Source organism: Pseudophryne corroboree, chromosome 10 (assembly GCF_028390025.1).
Source record: "Pseudophryne corroboree isolate aPseCor3 chromosome 10, aPseCor3.hap2, whole genome shotgun sequence".
Classification (NCBI taxonomy): Eukaryota; Metazoa; Chordata; class Amphibia; order Anura; family Myobatrachidae; genus Pseudophryne; species Pseudophryne corroboree.
Window position 1 is genome coordinate 221,168,155 of NC_086453.1, and position 17,083 is coordinate 221,185,237.

A 17,083-nucleotide genomic window follows, 5' to 3' on the forward strand; every position below is an offset into this window, starting at 1 on the left:
TGGGAAAAATGGTAGCTTCGTACGAAGCAATTCCATTAGGAAAGTTCCACGGAAGGAATTTCCAGTGGGACCTGTTGGACAAATGGTCCGGGTCCCATCTCCAGATACAGCAGCGGATAACCCGGTCGGCAAGAACCAGGGTGTCGCTGCGGTGGTGGCTGCAGAGGGCTCATCTACTAGAGAGCCGCAGATTCGGAATACAGGACTGGGTCCTGGTGACCACGGATGCCAGCCTTCGGGGATGGGGTGCAGTCACACAGGGAGTGAAATTCCAAGGACTGTGGTCAAAACAGGAGATTTCACTTCACATAAATTTTCTGGAGCAAAGAGCCATTTACAAGGCCCTAACCCAAACAAGGCCCCTGCTTCAAAACCAGCCGTACTGATCCAATCAGACAACATCACGGTGCTCGCCCATGTAAACAGGCAGGGCGGCACAAGAAGCAGGAGGGCAATGGCAGAAGCCACAAGGATTCCCCGTTGGGCGGAAAATCATGGGGTAGCACTGGCAGCAGTGTTCATTCCGGGAGTGGACAACTGGGAAGCAGACTTCCGCAGCAGACTCCACCCGGGAGAATAGGGACTTCATCCAGAAGTCTTCCAAATGCTGGTAAACCGTTGGGAAAGACCACAGGTGGACATGATGGCGTCCCGCCTCAATAAAAAAGATATTGCGCCAGGTCAAGAAAACCTCAGGCGATCGCTGTGGACGCTCTAGTGACACCACGGGTGTACCAGTCGGTTTATGTGTTCCCTCCTCTCCCTCTCATACCCAAGGTACTGAGGATAATAAGAAAAAGAGGAGTAAGAACTATACTCATTGTTCCGGATTGGCCAAGAAGGGCTTGGTACCAGGAACTTCAAGAGATGATCTCAGAGGACCCATGGCCTCTGCCACTCAGACAGGATCTGCTCCAGCAGGGGCCCTGTCTGTTAAAAGACTTACCGCGGCTGCGTTGACGGCATGGCGGTTGAACGCCGGATCCTGAGTGAAAAAGGCATTCCGGAGGAAGTCATTCTTATCCTGATCAAAGCCAGGAAGGATGTCAGCCTGAAGTTCAGACGTTGTAAGGGAGTGCTGCATATTCAGCCCCTTTTTGTGCCCCAGTGGCACCTCGGGATCTCAATGTGGTTTTGGAGTTCCTGGAATCACATTGGTTTGAGCCACTTAAAACCGTGGATTTGAAATATCTCACATGAAAAGTGGTCATGTGTTGGCTCTGGCTTCGGCCAGGCATGTGTCAGAATTGGCGGCTTTGTCATGAAAAAGCCCTTACCTGATTTTCCATATGGATAGGGCAGAGTTGAGGACTCGTCCTCACTTTCTCCCAAAGGTGGTATCAGTCTTTCACTTGAACCAACCTATTGTGGTGCCTGCGGCTACTAGGGACTTGGAGGATTCCAAGTTACTGGACGTAGTCAGGGCCCTGAAAATTTATATTTCCAGGACGGCTGGAGTCAGGAAAACTGACTCGCTGTTTATCCTGGATGCACCCAACAAGCTGGGTGCTCCTGCTTCTAAACAGACTATAGCGCGCTGGATTTGTAGCACTATTCAGCTTGCGCATTCTGCGGTGGACTACCGCAGCCTAAATCTGTAAAAGCCCATTCCACAAGGAAGGGGGCTCATCTTGGGCGGCTGCCCGAGGGGTCTCGGCTTTACAACTTGGCCGAGCTGCTACTTGGTCAGGGGCAAACACGTTTGCAAAATTCTACAAAATTGATACCCTGGCTGTGGAGGACCTTGAGTTCTCTCATTCGGTGCTGCAGAGTCATCCGCACTCTCCCGCCCATTTGGGAGCTTTGGTATAATCCCCATGGTCCTTACGGAGTTCCCAGCATCCACTAGGACGTCAGAGAAAATAAGATTTTACTCACCGGTAAATCTATTTCTCGTAGTCCGTAGTGGATGCTGGGCGCCCATCCCTAGTGCGGATTGTCTGCAATACTTGTTTATAGTTATTGTTACAAAAATCGGGTTGTTATGGCGAGCCATCTGTTCAGAGGCTCCATTTGTTATCATACTGTTAACCGGGGTTCCTATCACGAGTTATATGGTGTGATTGGTGTGGCTGGTATGAGTCTTACCCGGGATTCAAAATCCTTCCTTATTGTGTCAGCTCTTCCGGGCACAGTGTCCTAACTGAGGCTTGGAGGAGGGTCATAGGGGGAGGAGCCAGTGCACACCAGATAGTCCTAAATCTTTCTTTAGATGTGCCCAGTCTCCTGCGGAGCCGTCTATTCCCCATGGTCCTTACGGAGTTCCCAGCATCCACTACGGACTACGAGAAATAGATTTACTGGTGAGTAAAATCTTATTTTTTTTACTCATCTTTACCAATCTTTCAAGTTAAGTTTATGTGGGTCGGACCTATGGCACCTATTGAACCCATCAGACAAAACACATACATATCTCTCAATGGTTTGCTTTCACGTATAGATAGGATTTATATTTCAGACAGTTTACTTAATAATATAACCCAAACGGATATCCATGACATAATGGTATCGGATCACGCTCCGGTTTCAATCTCTCTGACTCATCCGCATATGCACCCTCGTAGCCGCTTTTGAAGGTTCCCGTATTATTTGGCACATTCAGATGAATTTAAGACTTTCCTGATTGGTCATTGGACCAATTACGTTGATGACAATATTGAGCACTGGGATGACCCTGTTCTTTTTTGGAGTGCCTCTAAGGCACATAATAAGTTACGTCTCGCAAAAAAATAAAAACTCTAATAAGGAATATACCGCGCTTAAGGCTGAAATGCAAACTTCCTTTTATCAATATACAACCGCACCTTCTCAAAATACAAAAAACTCATATAAACAAGCCCGCCAGTTGCTAGAGACATATCTTGCCACTAAAGCAAAACAGTCAATAGAGTTTACACGTAACAAATATTACCTCTGGGGAAACAGAGCAAGGAAACTCTTAGCAACAATGTCCAGGCTATTTAGGAAAAAAAATCACATAATCACTACTTTAAAACATCCCTCTACAGGAACAATATTGACTAAGTCATCGGATATAACTACTCAATTCCACCAATATTTTGAAAGTTTATTTCAATCTATTCCTATAAATTTAGAAGACCAAGTAAATATTCTTTTGGAATCAGTGCTTCCTAAACTAACGCCTGATCAAAAAGAAGCCCTGACCGGCCCTATAACTATGGAAGAAATTAATCAGGCTATATCTAACCTTCCTCATGGGAAGTCTCCGGGTTATGATGGCCAGTCGGGTGATTACTACCGCATTCTACAAGCCCATATTGCCCCAACATTGCTAGAGTTGTTTAGATCTACACATAAGAAGAGAACCCCATACTCATCTTTTAATGATGCTTTTATGACCTTACGTCCTAAACCAGATAAAGATCTGAGTCTGATAACATCATATAGACCTATAAGTTTGCTAAATGTTGATTACAAACTACTTGCAAAAATAATGGCAACAAGACTTCAAACCATTTTACTGTCGATCTTATCTGACCATCAAATGGGGTTTGTGCAGGGACGCCATGCAGTTAAGACCATCAAAACTGCAACAGCGGCAGTCGTAGCAGCCCAAAAGTCGACAATCAGTCAAAATATATTGGTCAGTTTGGACGTACATAGAGCCTTTGACACAGTGCTCTGTTCACACCTCTTTAAAGTGTTACAAAAAAGGGGTTTTGAAGACAATGTTATAAATTTGATTAGGTATATTTACCATTATCCAACCACATCCTTACTGGTTAATGGCTTCCTAGGCCCGAGCTTTAACTTAGAAAGGGGCACCCGTCAGGGTATCCCTTTATAGCCTCTTCTCTTCAATATAACACTAGATCCTTTACTACGTCTTCTTCAGCAATGGAAAGTCTTTCAGGGCGTTAAAGTTGGCAGTAAAGACAAAGATTTCTGCGTTCACGTATGGCATTTTGTTGTATGTGTCCAACCCAGAGCGATCTTTAGATCAAATATTGAATAAATCAATCTATATGGTTCCATTTCTGGCCTACATAGAAACATGGATAAATCTATAGCAATGCTTCTTAAAGGCACAGCAATACAACCTCTCTGGGCTTCCCATTTGTCTTTACAATGGGCTAAAACATTTATCCCCTACTTAGGAATAGTATTACCTCGAAATCTGGCTAACAAATACTCATTAAATGTAAAAAAAAAGTGATTCACACTCTTACGGAGGATGTGAAACATTGGGAGCGCTTGCCGCTCTCGTTTCTAGGGCGAGCAGATCTTTTAAAGATGGTAGCAATACCTAGAATTCTATACCCACTACAAAACCTTCCAATGATTTTAACAAAAGCGGATACAGTTCAATTAAATGCTTTACTTCAGAAATTTATATGGAATGGAGGGCGAGCTCGCATAGCCCTATTGAAGCCACATCAACCAAAAACAAATGGCGGTATTAACTTCCCTGATGTCACTATATATAATCATTTAGCTCTATTGAGACATCTACAAGACTGGCTACAGAACACATCCACTTACACTGATTTTTCTTTGGAACAGGAATTCCTGAGAGACACTGCGTTAATAAGTTTATCACATCAGCATGATCAGGAAGTGGAGGAATGTATTAAATGGACGACGCGGAGGCTTTGGCACAGTTTGCGTCACAAAGCTGGGCTTAATTGTTTTTATTCATTACATCTACCCGATACGAAACCCTAATTTTCTAGACGACATGGCTGCTCATCCCTTTACCTTCTGGAGACTCGCAGGTGTGGATAATGTTGGCTCTCTAGTATCAGAAGAGAATGCCCCCTAACCTTTGTAGAACTAACTACTAAGCATGCTATGATTAGGCCGTATCCCCATGCCTTCTTGCAAGCACGTTTCTATGTAAACCATCTCCTACAACATTTTTCTGATAAAGACTGGGTCAATCCTCTCGATAATTTATTGAAAAATACGGTTCCCCAACGTAAAGCTATTTCGGTCCATTATGTCTTTCTTAGAGATATTATAGATCATACCAAAGTGTCGGGAGGGGTGTCAGGGTGGCTGACTCATTTACCCGCACTGACCATGCCAGATTTGGAAAGAGCCTTTCTGTATTCTCGTAGGACGCTTCCATCCAGTATGTATACTGAGTTGTTTTTAAACATCTTTCATAATGCCTACCTCTCCCCGCTCGGAGATTTCATATGGGAACCTCCAAAAATCGCAATTGTCCCAGATGTCATCAAGAGGAGGCAGATAATTACCACTGCCTGTGGTCATGCCCTATTGTTAAATATTTTTGGCATTTAATACGTAGATATGCAGAACTGAAGCTGATAAACTTTGTCCCATTCACCCCAGAATGGGCAATTTTTGGAATAAATGAATCCTGAACAGAGAATGACCCCGGGGAGTAAGAAATTATCACTGGCCATAAGCGCAGTAGGTAGGAAGACGATATTACAAAACTGGTTAGATAACTCGCCCCTTCAGTTGTCATTATTTTTTAATAAGCGATTTTTTCTATTTAAAATGGACTGGATGGAAGCGCTTTTACATAAAGAAAAAGGAAGTGGAGCGTTTTTTCTTACTCTGGGAATCATACATAGACACACTTCCACTTACAACTAGAAACCAAATACATTGTAGTCTTAAAGACACTACCTGGTATCTTACCAGAATGGTATTACAAGGTCCACCGATTGCCTTGACGTAAGGGGAAGGAGAGAGGTTCTTATTTTTTACATGTCCACCTCCACCAGGATTTAAGACTCGCAGCCTTATTCATAAAAGTTTGTATATATACTTTTGAGATTTTCTGGTTGAAAGCTATTGATTCTTTATGATATATAACAAAATACGATCAGACTCCAGACTCCAGAGATGTATTATTTGTTTTTTTATTTTAATGTTTCATTACATGTTATATAACTGTATCTGTTTCACCCTTCAGCCTCAAGGGTTTTGATTAACACATGACATCTGCATTGTTACCCCCTGTGTAACCAGGTCTGTCAAACTTACATTGTAACCAATGTTGTTTATTTGTATCGAGTCCATGTTGCCTCAATAAAAAAAATATTAAAAAAAAAAAATGTAGCTGAAAGCCAACCACTTATATAGACCTTGGCTGAGGCACTTGAGTATAATGCTAAGATGGAAGTAAGATCCCTGCCAGTAATACCAAATTTCTGAAGAACTGCGTGGAGATATCTCCAGTGCAGCCTATCGAATGCCTTTTCTGCATACAGTGATAAAAGTAAGACGGTCATTTGAGACAGAAAAGGCATTGATTATATTGATCAGTTTCCTAGCATTATCAGGGGCTCTAACAAACCCCTCCTGGTTCTGGTGAATAAGGGAAGGAAGCATAAGGTTACAGTAAGTCTGTTCGCTATAAGTTTCGCATAGAGTTTTGCATCTGTGTTAAGTAGAGCAATCGGGTGATAATTAGCTATCAAAGGATTTTCACTTGATTTTGGGAAGGCAACAATCCGTGTTTCCAGCATTTAGCTGGGAAAGAAACCACACGACGAGGCCTCAAGTATTTTTTAAAACGTTTACTAATGTAACCGTCGGGAAAGGGGACCTTGTCAATAGGAAGAAAGTCGATTGGCATATTAATTAACTCCTTGGACCAAGGGCATTCCAGGATCTGCTAACCAGGGACGTCTAAGGAGGGCAGATGGATATTTTTTTAAGAAATGTATTTATAGCTTCAGTAGTAGGTTGAGGTGTAGTAAGGTCAGTAGTCAGATTATATAGATTAGAGTAATACTTTGCGAATGCATTGTCAATTTCTGAGGGGTCCGATACCTTAATCCCCTTCAATGTAAAAATCTGTCAAACCCTATCCTTTGCTAACTTTCCCCTCAATTTCTTTGCAAGCAACTGCCCTGCCCCATCCCCATGCACATAGAATTTCTGTTTAAATTTAAATAGGGTAGCTTGGACCTCCTTTAAAGCACAGACGTTTCATTCCTCCCGCACTTTTAGGAGTTCTCAATAAAGTTTACTATTAGACGGAGACATTTTATGTTTGGTCTCTAAATCGGCCAGACTGGATTCCAAGTCCAAATAAAAGAAGGTATACCAGCGCTGGCTGTTTTTTTAGTAATTAACTATTAGGCTTGTTATATTAAAGCATATCACATTTATTGTCAGGTTAAACATTAAAATTAATAAAAAAATCACAAATGTATGTTGGATGTTAACCAATATATGAAGCCACTAGTCACCCAGTGTTCCACTTAAGGCTAGGGAATAACCTTAGAGTCTGTATCTATGTATTCGACAGCAGAAATTAAATTCAGGTCTGTGTACCTCTGAAGATTTTGCCAGTGGTGTTTGGTGGAGAGAACAGTCCCTTTGTTTCATCAGCTGGATTGTCCTATATGTGCTGAAGGGGTATCCACACACTGTGGCTCTAAATCTCTAAATCGTCCAGACTGGATTCCAAGTCCACCTGGTGGTTCCGAACAAGTCTGCGTAGTCGGGCAGAAGATTGGATCGCCACTGCCTTCAGTGAGCACCAGAAAGTGAACAAAAGATGTATCTTCCGGTATATTGGTAACAGGGATAGGGACTGGAGAGGGTCAACTTAGCGTCTAAGAATAAGTGGTCGAACAGGCGCCGTGGATGTGGGGGAGAGGAGGAGTGGATTGAGCGTTGGGTAGTGAATTTATCTAATGAAGGGTTAAGGACCATATTAAAATCTCCCAAAACGAGAACAGAGCCAATACTGCATAACCAGAGAATGGTGCAAAATTTCCTAGTAAAGGCTGTTTGTTTAGTATTTGGGGCACAAACAGAAGTTATTGTGATTGGTCCATTGTTCAGTTTGTCCGTAAGAATTAAGAACTTACCCTCCTGATCAGTCACTTGGTTATCTAAGACAAAATTACAATTATTGGCGAGCAGTATTGCAACCCCAGCGTTTTTGTGAGGACTATTTGATATGTAACACAAGGGATAATTGGCATTTGAAAATGGGGGGGGTGAGGGGGGGGGGAAGCACCATCTTTATAAAGTGTGTCTCTACAACCTGAGCTCCGAGTTTGGCAAAGTACCTTACAGCCAATCTCATCTTGTTCGGCGAGTTCCACCCCTTAACAGTCAATGATAATACATTAACTATTGGATATAAAGAGGTCGTAATGATATTAAGGCAAATGAAAAACAGCATATCTTACGTAATTAGTGTACCCACTGACAGGAGATGAAGAGCCAGATAACAAATAAAAAGTTAGCGCAAAAGCCAGTGGTCAGGGAGGAAAAAAGGAACAGACCAAAAAAATTAAAGTGGATAAAAAGGGAAAGAGAGATGAAAGAAAACAAAAATAGCACCAAATGGGGCCACCCCCTCTGGTGTCACATTGGGGTATGTGGAAGTAGCAGCACTCCTCCATCACTCCATAAAGATTTATGTAACAGGTTGGAAACTTGCTAAGTAATGGTAACCAAATGGCCCTTAATAGAGAAGGAAATTACGACTAGAAGAGTCCTGCATTTACTGGAAACCCCCCCAGACTATCAAAAAAAGGGGAAATGGTTCTAAATTGCACACCCTCCAGTAATGAAAGGTGCTATGCTGCTGAGAATAAAGTAGTACACACAGACAGAAGGGGGTGCAGATGCACTAAACGATCATTACAGTATAATATAGTAAATCATAAGAGGTTGTTAGTATATCGTTGGCCAATGATATCGGCCTGCCCACCAATCGTCCAGGTCACCTCTTGTCGGGCAGGTTCCTAACACTATGGGGCCAACATCCAGAACGCAGGAAACCCCCAAAACATGATCCAGCAAAGGACCCCCCCAGGGCATCACACTAAAAAATAGTGATAGTAAAGGAATATAAAGTGTGAATATATGAAGGTCCCTACTATGAGTTTAAAGGTAGAGAGTATATGAAAAAAATGTGCATACATAAATACTAGACAAACAGGATATAAAAGGTGACTGTGTATTTAAATGGTGATGCCCTGAGACAGTCCAGCCAGAACAGGCATGGGGGACCCTACGTCCAAATGCCGACCCCAAATTGACTGACACTATGTATGAATAAATAGGACTTACTTAGAATTATGCCTGTGTCACTGTGCAGTCATTGTTGGTTTCCCTGCTTAAAAACATAGAGGGTGTGTGTGTGGGGGGTGGGGGGGGGGGGGGGGTGGGGGTGCCAATCTAGATTTGAGGCATTCTCAAACCTCAGGTGTGTATTTCTACACATATACATAGTGGGGGAAATGGTTCTAAATTGCACACCCTCCAGTAATGAAAGGTGCTATGCTGCTGAGAATAAAGTAGTACACACAGACAGAAGGGGGTGCAGATGCACGAAACGATCATTACAGTATAATATAGTAAATCATAAGATGTTGTTAGTATATCGTTGGCCAATGATATCGGCCTGCCCACCAATCGTCCAGGTCACCTCTTGTCGGGCAGGTTCCTAACACTATGGGGCCAACATCCAGAACGCAGGAAACCCCCAAAACATGATCCAGCAAAGGACCCCCCAGGGCATCACACTAAAAAATAGTGATAGTAAAGGAATATAAAGTGTGAGTATATGAAGGTCCCTACTATGAGTTTAAAGGTAGAGAGTATGTGAAAAAAATGTGCATACATAAATACTAGACAAACAGGATATAAAAGGTGACTGTGTATTTAAATGGTGATGCCCTGAGACAGTCCAGCCGGAACAGGCATGGGGGACCCTACGTCCAAACGCCGACCCCAAATTGACTGACACTATGTATGAATAAATAGGACTTCCTTAGAATTATGCCTGTGTCACTGTGCAGTCATTGTTGGTTTCCCTGCTTAAAAACATAGAGGGTGGTGGGGGAGGGGTGCCAATCTAGATTTGAGGCATTCTCAAACCTCAGGTGTGTATTTCTACACATATACATAGTGGGGGAAATGGTTCTAAATTGCACACCCTCCAGTAATGAAAGGTGCTATGCTGCTGAGAATAAAGTAGTACACACAGACAGAAGGGGGTGCAGATGCACTAAACGATCATTACAGTATAATATAGTAAATCATAAGAGGTTGTTAGTATATCGTTGGCCAATGATATCGGCCTGCCCACCAATCGTCCAGGTCACCTCTTGTCGGGCAGGTTCCTAACACTATGGGGCCAACATCCAGAACGCAGGAAACCCCCAAAACATGATCCAGCAAAGGACCCCCCCAGGGCATCACACTAAAAAATAGTGATAGTAAAGGAATATAAAGTGTGAGTATATGAAGGTCCCTACTATGAGTTTAAAGGTAGAGAGTATGTGAAAAAAATGTGCATACATAAATACTAGACAAACAGGATATAAAAGGTGACTGTGTATTTAAATGGTGATGCCCTGAGACAGTCCAGCCAGAACAGGCATGGGGGACCCTACGTCCAAATGCCGACCCCAAATTGACTGACACTATGTATGAATAAATAGGACTTACTTAGAATTATGCCTGTGTCACTGTGCAGTCATTGTTGGTTTCCCTGCTTAAAAACATAGTGGGTGTGGGGGGGGGGGGGGGGGGGGGGGGGGCTGCCAATCTAGATTTGAGGCATTCTCAAACCTCAGGTGTGTATTTCTACACATATACATAGTGGGGGAAATGGTTCTAAATTGCACACCCTCCAGTAATGAAAGGTGCTAATCTGCTGAGAATAAAGTAGTACACACAGACAGAAGGGGGTGCAGATGCACGAAACGATCATTACAGTATAATATAGTAAATCATAAGAGGTTGTTAGTATATCGTTGGCCAATGATATCGGCCTGCCCACCAATCGTCCAGGTCACCTCTTGTCGGGCAGGTTCCTAACACTATGGGGCCAACATCCAGAACGCAGGAAACCCCCAAAACATGATCCAGCAAAGGGCCCCCCCAGGGCATCACACTAAAAAATAGTGATAGTAAAGGAATATAAAGTGTGAGTATATGAAGGTCCCTACTATGAGTTTAAAGGTAGAGAGAATGTGAAAAAAATGTGCATACATAAATACTAGACAAACAGGATATAAAAGGTGACTGTGTATTTAAATGGTGATGCCCTGAGACAGTCCAGCCGGAACAGGCATGGGGGACCCTACGTCCAAACGCCGACCCCAAATTGACTGACACTATGTATGAATAAATAGGACTTCCTTAGAATTATGCCTGTGTCACTGTGCAGTCATTGTTGGTTTCCCTGCTTAAAAACATAGAGGGTGGTGGTGGAGGGGTGCCAATCTAGATTTGAGGCATTCTCAAACCTCAGGTGTGTATTTCTACACATATACATAGTAGGGGAAATGGTTCTAAATTGCACACCCTCCAGTAATGAAAGGTGCTATGCTGCTGAGAATAAAGTAGTACACACAGACAGAAGGGGGTGCAGATGCACGAAACGATCATTACAGTATAATATAGTAAATCATAAGAGGTTGTTAGTATATCGTTGGCCAATGATATCGGCCTGCCCACCAATCGTCCAGGTCACCCTTTTGTCGGGCAGGTTCCTAACACTATGGGGCCAACATCCGGAACGCAGGAAACCCCCAAAACATGATTCAGCAAAGGACCCCCCCAGGGCATCACACTAAAAAATAGTGATAGTAAAGGAATATAAAGTGTGAGTATATGAAGGTCCCTACTATGAGTTTAAAGGTAGAGAGTATGTGAAAAAAATGTGCATACATAAATACTAGACAAACAGGATATAAAAGGTGACTGTATATTTAAATGGTGATGCCCTGAGACAGTCCAGCCAGAACAGGCATGGGGGACCCTACGTCCAAACGCCAACCCCAAATTGACTGACACTATCTAGGGAATTTAATTTGAATCGATAACGTCTTTAGACCCGTTAACTTGCTGTCACGTAATCATTTTTCCGGGTGAAATATTATCGGTATATTCATTTACGTGTTTATCGGGTGATATGTGTATTTTCATTTTTGCTTTCACCCGTAACCGTTTTTTAATGGTTAAAGATAGGTTTATCGCGGAATGGTATTCATTTTTTCCAAACCGATTTTTTTTGGTCGTTTTGACGGGTACTTATCGCCGTTTGACTTCACCTACTGCTGAGTAGGTGAAATATATTTTAATGTTATTTTTTTACTGCAAAAAGGCAATAGTTTACTTGGTTTTTTTTTTAAAGTGTGCCCCATGATTTTTTTTTACATTTCTCTCTTTTTATAATTTTAAAAGCAATTTTAAAATATTTTTTTTGGTAACTGTAATATTAATCCCCATGATGCAATGCAAAAGCTCCCAGGATGCATTGCTTCTGTTTTGACAGGAATCTGTCACTCCTCTCTTGGGACTTCAAGGAGAAACACAGCAATTGTGCAGTCTGCTGTTGGATACTTTTTTTGCGGTTAGTTTGCGGATTTATTACTTGACAACTTTTTAGCTCTGTCTACAATCATGGAGCCATTCACTGATTCACTGATACAGTTTGGATGTTCATGATCCAGGCTGCTGTTGTGACACAGGAGGACAGGACAGATGAGGAAGGTGATCAGTCAATTGCTCCAGGTGGTGAGGTAGAGCGCGTTTCAATTCCACGCCCACGTAACTATCGCTGTAGGCGTGTGCTGGCAGACTTTTCCGAGGTGGATGTGATTAAGAACTTTCGCTTATCCTCTCGTTCAATCCATATGCTGTATGACTTGATGGAGCCGGACCTTGAACCACGGGTGCCCACTAATCACGCAGTCAGTGGTATGTCTAAACTGCTGGCTGCATTACATTTTTTTGCGTCTGGCACTTTCCAGCCAGTTTTGTCCCAAACAGTCGGTTTTTCCCAGCCCACATTTTCGCGTATTTTAACTCAGGTCTGTACGGCTTTCCGTAAATTAACGACCCAGTTTATTTATTTTCCAAGCACTGTCAGCGAATGGAGGGAGGTCAAATTGGATTTTTTTGAGAAATCACGCTTTCCCAATGTTCTGGGCGCGATAGATTGCACTCATGTGGCAATTGCACCACCAAGGCAAATGGAAGAGTGTTTTCGTAATCGCAAATCTTTCCATTCCTTGAATGTACAGATGGTGTGTGATGCCAAATTGAAAATCACCAATCTTTTTGTGGGCTTCCCTGGGTCGGCCCACGACTCCTTTATTTTGAGCCAGTCATCCGTGTTCCGTGATTTTGAAGATTGCAACATGCCGGATGGGTGGCTGTTGGGTGAGGTTTTTTTTAATTTCTGATTTTTAATTAATTTTTTAATTGTGGTTTATTATTTATGTTTTTTATCCACCATTTATTTCATTAAGGTGATGGTGGATACCCTAACAAGAGTTGGCTTCTTACCCCATTGTCCAATCCCGTTAGTGATGCTGAGCATATGTACCAAAAAGCGCACATTACATCGAGGAGTGTAATTGAAAGGACCTTAGGTGTGCTTAAATCCCGGTTTCGCTGTTTAGACAGGTCCGGGGGTACGCTGTTATATTCTCCGGATAAAGTTTGCAATATAGTTAATGCTTGTTGCATTTTACATAACATCTGTGTTGCAAACCGATATCCGGAGAATATAGATCCAGGTGTTTAGCGGGATTCGGACATTTGCTCAGCATCACTTGAGGGTATGAATGAAGGAGGTGATACTCGTCGAACACTAATTGATGTATTCTTCACTGGTGAGTTTCTTTTATTGCCTTTCTATTTGTTTGTGCTTGTTAGATACTGATCCTACTAATGTTTTTTTTTTTTTATTTGCAGAAGAATGTGCTTGAGTTTTTCTTCCGAGTTTGGCCCCTGTTGTTTAAAATTTGCCCATTTTGTTTTTCTTGTTTGCTTTTTGAAGCGCTGTTGTTTATTTTTCAATTTATTTGTTGGAGGGTTTTTAAAAATTTTTACAATCTATCAGGTAATAAATTTGTCTATTAGTTATGATGTGAATGAGTTTGCTTTTTCAAATGTGTTAAGTTTGTGTCATTTAAAAAAAAAATAAACAGCCTTTTTGCAGCTACCTTGACTCCATGAGAGGCGTCTCCTTTGTACCCACACTTACCTGTCCTGGCTCCTGTGATCCATCCTTCCCTGCAGCAAGATGGCCTCTCCACTTCGTTCCTGGCAGAAGGAGGTTGATGCTGAGGGATCCCTTCATTCTCCTTTCCGGTGAGTATCCCCCAAATCCCCTCCCTGACTCCTCTGTGTCCACACTAGCTTTTATGTTGTAAGTGTGTACTAAGCCCAGTCCTCTTTATGTTTTTCCTAGGAACACTGATTTGGAATTTTCTTTGATCCTTTCAACACAACCAAGTCAACTTTCTTATCAAACGGAACAGAAGGTTGCAAAGTTTTAAACTTCTTAAAGGTTACAATGTAAAAGAATATTCAAGGGTGTTTTCATGAGTTTATTAAAGTGATGAATGAACTGTAAACAATATTTACTTGTGTTTGCATTTTTATTCAAGTTTTTTTTAATAAACTTACATATTAAAAGTAATTTGTTCAAGAATTTTTTTAATAAATAATATACTTAGTATATTATACCTATATAAATATATAGGTATAGTGTATTTCCCTCCATTTAACAGTGCACACACATAACCATCCAAAAGCACAGAAACAAATCATGTAGGTAGGACGCCAAACAATCAAACAGTTATGTTTACCCTGAGAAACAAATGTAAAATGTATAACATTAAAATGAATGATAGTGCAAACCACAAGGAGTACATATAGCCATTGGTCCAATTTGAGAGGACAAGTAACAATTAACATCCCCCTTCTATAATTAGAGGAAATTAATATGTGCAAATTGTATTTAACGTAAAAAAAAAAGGACAAATACTGTAGTTTAGAAAAATATTCTAAGGCAAGAAATACATAAATTTGTTCGATTATGGCCAATGTGATTCATCTGGTTTTTGTTGTTGTGTTCAAGGAAGGGGTTTGTGGGAGCCGCACCGGTCTAGCAACAATTTTTTGTACGAAAAGCAATCTTGAGTAATGTCCTCTGAGAAACTGAAATTTATGTTATAGAATTGCTCCGGATTAAGGTAACTGTGCATATAGAAAGATAGTATGTCTTTTAAGGTGCACTAAATATAGTTACCATTCAGTGGTGCTCCCATGAGTCAGAAATATATTGAGAAAAGTACCAAATAAGAGAAATGGAAAAAGAAGTAGACTCTTGTTTGGGAGCACTCTAACTCAGAGGAACTAGGTTGTATACATGTCTTAAACTGGTAAAATCATGATTTTAATAGATTCTTGTTAAAAATATATAGAATTAACGGAGTTCAAAACTTATTCTATGTGATTCAAGACTATTGTGCAAAAAATATCTATATCAATTTAGTAAATAATTAGCGAAAATAGCTATAATATAATGTAAGCCGGAAAAGCTTTAGAATTCACAAAAAAGGGGGGGGGGGGAAACACCTACTAGTCTCAATGGTGTCTGTCAAGTGAATATATGACCATCATTCATACTGCAAAAATCCCAAATGGAAAAAGTAGTTGCAGGGAATTAAATCATAGGTCATATGAATCCAAGTACCCATCTGTGACTTAGAATTGGGCAGCAAAATTTATTTGCAGTACCAGGATGTTCCAAGGTGGTCTCCCATCCAAGTACTGGTCCGGCCCTCCACTGCTTAGCTTCCAAGATCGGAAGAGATTGGGCATCTCCAGTGGGGTATGTCCGCAATTTCTTAAGCTAGCCCTTTCATTTGTCACTTTATATTGGAAATGGAATCGTTCATATTTTCAACAAGAAAAATGAAAGAAGGACAGACACACGTGTGAACGGCAGGCTCAAAAAGTGCAGATTGGATATGACAATTGTATGGCAAACAAGTATCAAGGCCATAAATATCCAATCAAAGTGAATCCTTCCTTATTTGTATTGTACTATACACCAGTCAATTGTATATAGATAACAAAATCATTCTTGGTTGTGCTGTCTAAATAAGACAGTAATAAGCATAAATGAATCACCAAGAAAGAACAGGGGAATTACTACAAAGAATCCTTTATAGTTAGTGGGTTAGTATCTGTGTTTTTCTCACAACCAAAGATCCACCATTGGTATACAAAATCTCTGAAATAAACAAAAATGAGAACAAATATTGTAGTATCAGGGTGTTCCAAAGTGGTCTCATCCAAATACCAAACCTGTCCACCGCTATATAGCATTAATGCTCAGATGCAATTAAGCACCATTCGTGGAATACATCCGCAATTAGATGCTTGTCACTGATTGGTATGGTCACCTTCAATCATAGTTTTTGGAAAAAGCATATGTTAGAAGGGCAAATAATAATTAGATGAGTATACCATCTATGTGTACCTATGCAGGGTATGCAGTTGGTTAATTACCACAGCATTTAGCATATTACCCTGCAAAAGAGTATATGGTCAGAACACAACAGGTGTAAGCTTGTAAGGTAAAACCATCATAGGTCATTCTACAATGAGCAACAAACACATATTGATCCAAGCCTAAAAGACTTGGTAATGTAAGAATAATATTACCACTAACCAGTAATGTAGCAGAGAGCTTATTTGCTAATCACCCTAAATAAAGATTGTTAAATAGATAAAACATGACAGGTGCTATTGTACCAGACACTTGGTTAATTTCATACAATACCAAACTGTAGACTTTGATATTCCAGGTTTTCTGGTGCAGGCAGTGGGAATGTGAACAACGGGATAGGTGCAGCTGATCCCCGCTGCTCCTGCCCGAAATCGAGCTCCAGCAGGTGGGGGGAATATCGCTGCGTCCCGCCGTATTTCCCCGCTAGCGAGTTCCAGACACTAGAGGATAGTTTATGTGAGTATCCGCCTCTCTTGTGCCCGTAGACGAGCTCCGGCGGGTGGGGGTAGCCACTAACTTCCGCGGCTTGTATGGTTGCCTGGTAACAGGCTGTGATGGTCCGGCTTCCAGGTCACGTGTGCGCACCACGTGACCATAAGGGTCCTGACGTACGTTTCGCTGGTAGGCTTGATCACAGGACGTAAGTCGTCACTGTGGGTTTAGATTTTTAAAGGAGAGTCTGATTGCTGATAGGAGATTCAGATTTGATGGACAGTTTCCTCGATCTATCCAATTAGTGCATTTTTTCTATAGTGACGAAAGCCTTATTAATTAACTTCTTTTTGAAGA

The 17,083-nt window shown here is 41.5% G+C and overlaps 1 protein-coding gene and 1 pseudogene across 2 annotated transcripts in view; one reads left to right on the forward strand and one right to left on the reverse strand.

Moving 5' to 3' along the window:
- Positions 1 to 17,083, forward strand: part of TNFRSF14 (TNF receptor superfamily member 14) — a 382,534-nt gene that overhangs the window by 339,412 nt on the left and 26,039 nt on the right. Inside the window, exons 7-8 of one of the 2 annotated variants that reach the window (XR_010188639.1) lie at positions 13,931 to 14,082; positions 14,183 to 14,324. The exons of the other annotated variant lie outside the window; for it this stretch is intronic. The gene's annotated coding sequence lies outside the window, so the exon portion shown is untranslated. Of the gene's footprint in view, positions 1 to 13,930; positions 14,083 to 14,182; positions 14,325 to 17,083 lie in introns of those variants that run through there. 2 annotated transcript variants of the gene reach the window in all.
- LOC134967347 (5S ribosomal RNA) lies at positions 15,505 to 15,624 on the reverse strand (annotated as a pseudogene).